Here is a 7,314-nt window from a genome sequence, read left to right as displayed (position 1 = left end):
AGAGACTTTTTCTGATATCCCATGTAAAGTAGCCTCCAACCTCCAGTCACTCCATCACATTCAGCTTGCAGGATCTTAGTTCCCTGACCAGGCATTGAACACGGGCCCTTGGAAGTGAAAGCTCGGAGTCCTAACCACTGGACCGCCAGGGAATTTCTTGTTCTGTTTTCTTCATAACACTGTCTACCTGATGTTATCAGGTTGATCTTAATCCTTTAAAACAAACAAGCAAAAATCTATCTTAACTCCTTGTCTTGTTCACTGCTGTGTCCTTAGCACCTAAAGGATAGCTAGCATCTAGTAAACAGTAAATAAATATTGATGTTATACATGAATGAAGAGTAGTACTCAATAAATGTTAGTTGAATGAACAATAAATGAATGTGTTTGGTTTCTCCTTCTGATCACCCACATCCATACCTTTCATATAACATAATTGCTCTCTCCTTTGTATTGCAATGGCCTTATTTTTCTATCTAGACTTGGAGCTCAAATAGGAAGGGACCCTGTGGAATTTATCTGTGCATCTTCCCTAGCACCAATGAAAGTGCTTTTCACATTGTAGTTTCTTAGTAAATGTCTGAGTCACTCCTTCCATTTTCTGATGTCTAAAAGAGCCCAAGAAATGCCATTTGGGTTCTTACCAATGACGCAAACAACCTGGCATTCTGTCGTTATGGGTAAGCATGCATGTTCATGCCATGTGATAATCATTGCACAGGGTAGAAAAGCACATTCTGCATGGCCACCTCCTTCTATTCATGCTTCTGGGTCTCAGAACCAAATGTGCTGAGAATAGTCGGGACAGCAGTTTTCTCACAGAATAATCAACAATGTCAGTTGTCTTGTTTCCAATAACCTTGTATTGACCTTTTGAACCTCAACAGCACATCAAGATATCTTTAAAGAACAGCCTCAGTGATGCCTAGTGCCTTGTGCTCCGTTGTGACTTAAAAATCATAATCCATCTATAACCAGAGCTTGGGTTATTTTCCCACTGATGTGTTTTTTAACTTATACTTAGGCCAAAATTCATCTGTCATTTTTACTTTGTATAGTTTATTCCTGTCATTTTGGCATATCATCCCCTGTAAAAATTTAGTATCATTTTCAAATTTAGAGATTTTACTGTGTACTCTCTTTTCCAAAACATAACAAACCGTTAAATTAGATTGGTCTAGGATTGATTCCTTGGGAAATTCCACAGTTTACATTTTTCCATTTAATACTGTTTGATACTAATTCTTTATCCATAATAAAACCCTCTGCCTAATCCTAAGGTGACTCAATTAAAAAACAACTATTGTTGTGAAAAAATTTCAAAGATTTTTCCATGAATAAAATACATGCATGATTTCCCCTTTCTCCACATGTTTATTTTTTTTTCCTGAAAGAATTTTATAGATTAGTCAAGCATGATTTCTTCTTGCAGAAATCAAGTTGGCTTTTCTCTAATTGACAAATATTCAGTAATCCTATTTTTCATTCACATTTCCACTAATGTGTATATATCTCCCTTTCATAGGCTTGATTCCCTCCCACTATTACTTCAGACTGGGCAAATAATGATTAAGTCTGGAACCTCAATTTTCAGCCTTTCTTTGCTAACACGGGAAGCAGGTACAAGAGAGCATTTTAAAAAAAAAATCACCAGACCTACTTTACTATTTTTAAAAACTATTTTATTATGTGATAAAGAATTATTGTCTATGTGCACATTCAGCCATCGGTAAACATGTGAGAAAATTAGTAAAAAATGATCTGATCAAAATAATCATATTTCCAGCATCCATTTAATTATTTCACATGTTTTATTTTTTGTTTACTCTTCTTCCTAGTTTTGTCTCCTAATTAATTCTGTCATCTCCCCGTCCAGATACTGTTACAGCTCCTTCCTCAGACTTTATTTATTTTTTTCCTTTTATCCCTAACTCTTTTACTCTGTATTTAGTTTCATTGTGTATAGCCAGTAGTTGGTCTAGTAATGAATTTTAACTTGAAATACTCATTCAGACTCTACTTTATGGTTACTGATATCACTTTTACAAGTTTTAAATGGACTTTAATGTATGATTCCTTTTTGAAGAACTTGAAGTGCTAGTAACTCTTAAAGAAATTTAAATCCACCTATTATTCTCTAGCATATTTCTCTAAAAATCGGAGCAAATAAAACATTTAATGTTTTTTCTTTATTCTGCTCTCTTTGATAGAAACTCAGTACTCTTGATTTGTTAATAAGACAAATAAATCCTCCTTTGAAAGACATAACAGGTGCTGTACTTGTGCTTAGAGTCACAAGTAGAAATTCTAAGCTCCCAAGTAACAATTTCTGAGAATGCTCCTTTAGCCTTCATTAATTGCTTCTCTGTTTTGAATTTTATTTATTTTTTTATATAGCAGGTTCTTATCAGTTATCCATTTTATACATATTAGTGTATATATGTCAATCCCAATCTCCCAGTTCATCATCATTAATTGCAAAATGAACAGATGCTTGAAACTAAACCTTCAGGAATCTGTACTAGATGTTCAGAGCTTTCTAATGTTTTGAAAAGTCATCAAATACACCCCTTGAATGGATTTGGCTTATTGTTTGTATGTTTCCTTTAACAGCTTTATTGAGATATAATTTACACACCATGCAATTCACCCTTTAAAGTGTGCAATTCCATGGTTTTTAGTACATTCACAGATATGTGCAGCCATCCCCTCAAGAAGAAACTCCAATTCTTTGGCTATCACCCCACCCCACTCTCCATCCCCACCCACACCTCACGCCTTAAGCAACCACTACTTGATTTTTTGTTTCTATAGATTTCTCTATTCTGGACTTTCATATAAATGGAGTCACATGGTATGTGGTCTTTTGTGACTGATTTCTTTCATTTAGCATAATGTTTTTAAGGTTCGGCCATGTTATAGAAGAGTATCAGGACTTTGTTCCTATGGCCAAAAAATATTCCATTCCATGGATATACCACATTTTATTTATCCACTCATCAGTTTATGGACATTTGTGTTGTCTCCACCTTTTGCCCATTATGAATAATGCTGCTCTAAACATTTGTGTACAAGTTTCTGTTCTGACATATGTTTTCATTTCTCTTGGGCATATACTTAGGAGTGGGATTATTGCTGCATCATATTGTAATCCCATATTTAACCATTTGAAGAACTGCCAGACTATTTTCCAAAGTGGCTGCATCATATTATATTCCCACTAGCAGTGTATAAGTGTTCTAATTTTTCCATGTCCTCGCCAAAACCTTTTGTTATTTGACTTTTTGATTCTAGCCATCCTAGTGGGTGTGAAGTGATATCCCCTCATGGCTTTAATTTGTATATCCCTGATAACTAATGCTGTCAATTATCTGTTTATGTGCTTATTGGCCATTTGTATCTCTTCTTTGTATAAATGTATATTCAGATCCGTTGTCCAATTTTAACTGAGTTTTTAAAAATTATTGAGTTGTAAGGGTTCTTTATATGTTCTAGATACAAGTCCCTTAGCACAAGAGTTTTAATTTTGATGGTGTGCAGCTTTACCAATTTTTTATTTTGTTGCTCTTGCTTTTGGGTGTCATATCTGAGAAAGCATGGCCAAATTTGAGGCCATGAAGACATGCCCATAAATTTGTTTTAAGAATTTATAGTTCTTGCTCTTTCATTTGTGTCTCTGATCCATCTTGACTTAATTTTTGTATATGGTGTGAAGGGTGCACTTCATTCTTTTGAATGTGGCTAGCCAGTTGTCCCAGCACTATTTATTGAAAAGACCATTCTTTCCCCATTGAATGGTCTTGGTACCCTTGTCAAAAATCAGTCGACCATAGATGTATGCATTTATTTCCAGGCTCTCAACTTTATCCCATGGATCTATATATTTATCCTTGAGCCCATACCACATCTCAATGTGGCATTGTAGTGTGGATTACTGTTGCTTTGTAGTAAGTTTGGAAATTAAGAATGTGAGTCTTCCTACTTTATTTTTCCTTTTCAGAATTGGTTTGGCTATTCTGTGTCCCTGGCAATTCCACATGAATTTTAGAATCAGCTTGTCAATTTGTACAAAGAAGTCATCTGGAATTCTGATGGGAATAGCATAAAATCTATAGACCAGTTTGGGGATTATTGACATCTTAACAATGCTAAATTTTCTGATCCGTCAATGTTTTTCCATTTATTTAGAGCTTTAATTTCTTTTAAGAATACTTTCAGTTTTCAGAGTATTAGGTTTGTACTTCTTTTGTTAAACTTATTCCTAAGTATGTTATTCTTTTTGATGCTATTATGAATTGGATTGTTTTTTAGATTTCATTTTCAGATTGATCTTTACAAGTATAGAAATATAATTGATTTTTATATATTGATCTTGTATCCTGCAACCTTAATGAACTCATTTATTAGTTCTAATAGTTTTTTAAGTGGATTCCTTAGGATTTTCTATATGCAAGATTATGTCATTCGTGGATATAGTTTTATTTTTTCCTTTCCAATCTAGATTTTTTTAATCTCTTTTTATTGCCCCTTTTTATCCATATTCATAAGAAATATTGTTCTGTGGTTTTCTTGTGTTGTGTTTTTAGATTTTGGTATCTGGGTAAAATTATCCTCACAGAATAATTTGGGAAGTGTTCTCTCCTCTTCTGTTTTTTTGGAAGAGTTTGTAAGAATTGATAGTTAGTCTTCATTGGATGCTTGGTAGAATTCTTTGGGAAAGCCATCTGGGCCTGGTTTCTTCTTTGTGGATATATATATATAATATATATATAATATATTATATATATATATTATATATGTATATATTATATATATATAATATATATATTTGATTACTGACTCAATTTCCTTACTTGTTATAGCTCTATTCTAATATTCTACTTCTTCTTGAGTCAGTTTTGGTAGCTTGTATTTTTCTCTGGTTCCTGATTCTCTTTCTGCATCTCCCCACTTGATTGTCTTTAAGCATTGGCAGCTGATGTGATAAATCGGCACCAGGATTATGCCTACACACAAATAAGTGTGTCTGGCTGCAAAACTTGGAAGAAATAAAAATCAGTCAGGGGTCAGCAAACTGTGAATCAATAGAAGCCAGAATGTGCATTAGCTGGAAAGTCAGAACCCGCCATGAAACAGAGCTAGTGGGAGATCAGACCCCAGAAGGAGGGTAAGAACCAAGAGGTATGCAAATCTGGGAAAGGAAAACAGAAATAGAAAAAAGGCGGACTAAGGCTTAGGCAGAAAGATCAGAGACTAGCTGTGAGAACAGAGCCTAATGCCTGGTAATGAATTCACCTCTGCTTCAACCCAGGAGCTTTTCTGTACTCGTGGTGAAAGGCAGAAACCACCTCCTAAGCTTGCTGCCCTGGGATTCAAAGATGTTGACATGTGGGACTATCTGACCAGACTGGGGAATGAAAGAAGAGAACTGAAATAACGGGAGAATTCTAAAAGGATCCACATAACCTGCTCAGGACACACCCTAAAACCCAACCCCTTAGCTATGACAGAGATTTCCCAAAGAGAACAATTAATTTAATTTAGTATTAGTATATATAATTTAAAATCCATTCCTGAACTACCCATGACTATACCAAACAATGCACAATTAGACTGACATTTTATATGTCCCAGAGACAAGAAATTATTTTCTCATATTTTGGAATATAAAAGCTGAGCCTTTATTCCAAATTAATTCTCTTCCAAAAAACATGGGTAACATGAGTCCATTAAATAAATAAAAGAAGTAAAATGGAAAATATTTTTGATCACATATTTGATTAAAATATTTAGTATTGTGTATCTGGAAAAAGACGCTCCCTTGAGGAATACAAATTCCAAGTCAGATGGGGTTTATTTTAAAGGGAGAAAGCCACAGCTATGCTAATAATCCCTTTTAAGATTCTGTGGATAACATGAGACCCACAGTAGTATCTAACATAAACATGTAAGGAGATTTGAGAGAAACACAACAAAAATAAACTGTGAGAATCACCCCTACAAAGTTTTTTCCACCCTCTGGCTCTTTTAAAATCTGAAGGAAAAGACGAGAAGTCCTAGAAGAATAGAAAAAGATGAAGAAAAGAATCATACAAGTGAATTTGTGAACTTCCTTAAAGTAAGGAACATATTAATAGATAGGTAGAGAGACAGAGAGATGATTCGATTTGTTATTTACTGAGTCAGGACTCTTTCAGTTGAAAGTCCAAAAAACCAACATAAATGAGCTTACCTCCAAAGGTACCTTGTGGTCTCACATAAATGCAAAGTCTGAGGGATGAGATGTTGCTGGATGCTGTAACTCTCTTGTTCTTTCCATCTCTTGGCTCTGCCTTTTCCTCCTTCCTCCTTTTCCTCCTCTTCTTCTTTTCCCCCTATGTTGCTTCATTCTGCAGACAGATTCTCCCGTGTGGCTGAGGAAGATAGCTTTTGACAGAAATAGTTTTTCAGGGCTTCCCTGGTGGCGCAGTGGTTGAGAGTCCGCCTGCCGATGCAGGGGACGCAGGTTCGTGCCCCGGTCCGGGAAGATCCCACATGCCGCGGAGAGGCCGGGCGCGTGAGCCGTGGCCGCCGAGCCTGTGCGTCCGGAGCCTGTGCTCCGCAACGGGAGAGGCCATAACAGTGAGAGGCCCGCGTACAGCAAAAAAAAAAAAAAAAAATAGCTTTTCATACCCTTTAGAGCTAATTGTTTGTTTGGGATTAAATTAAACAATGAATGAACACACTTGAGGCTAGTAGAGCAGTTGTGACATGGAAGACAAGATAAAGGGTCCAGAGAAAATTCATCCTTGAAGACCCCTCTGACTCTGACTTCTGTCCTTTCCACCACGACCTCAGCACAAGAGCCTTTCTCCCCAGTGACCTGGCCCTGAGGGGCTTCTGCACATTGCCTGAGTATGAGAATGGCTTTTGTTCATTCAATGTTCATCTACTCAACAAATGTTCTTAAGTTTCTACTATTTGTACTGCAGATCTGTCAATAAGATGGATGAGGTACTTGCCCTCATGGAAGTTGCATTTGAGTAGGTACGTGTGTTTGGGGTATTGCTTCCTTAGATAAGGTGGCCAGTGAAAGCTTCTTTGAAAAGGTAACACCAGAGCCTCCTCTAAAGATGCGGAGGATTTAGCCATATGGAGATCACTTCCCAGAAGGGCTGAGAAAATCTCTGTGCAGTCATCAGCTGAGTTTCTGCCTTAATCACGAGAAGGAGCTGAACACGTGAAGGTAACACACCTGCCACATGACCCTAATTGGGACCCTCACCAGCTTTCACTATTGTGACAGCAGTAACCTCTTTTTTTTTTTTTTTTTTT

Source organism: Lipotes vexillifer, unplaced genomic scaffold (genome assembly GCF_000442215.2).
Source record: "Lipotes vexillifer unplaced genomic scaffold, Lipotes_vexillifer_v1.1 scaffold376, whole genome shotgun sequence".
NCBI lineage: Eukaryota > Metazoa > Chordata > Mammalia > Artiodactyla > Lipotidae > Lipotes > Lipotes vexillifer.
Note: the sequence above shows the minus strand (reverse complement) of the source record.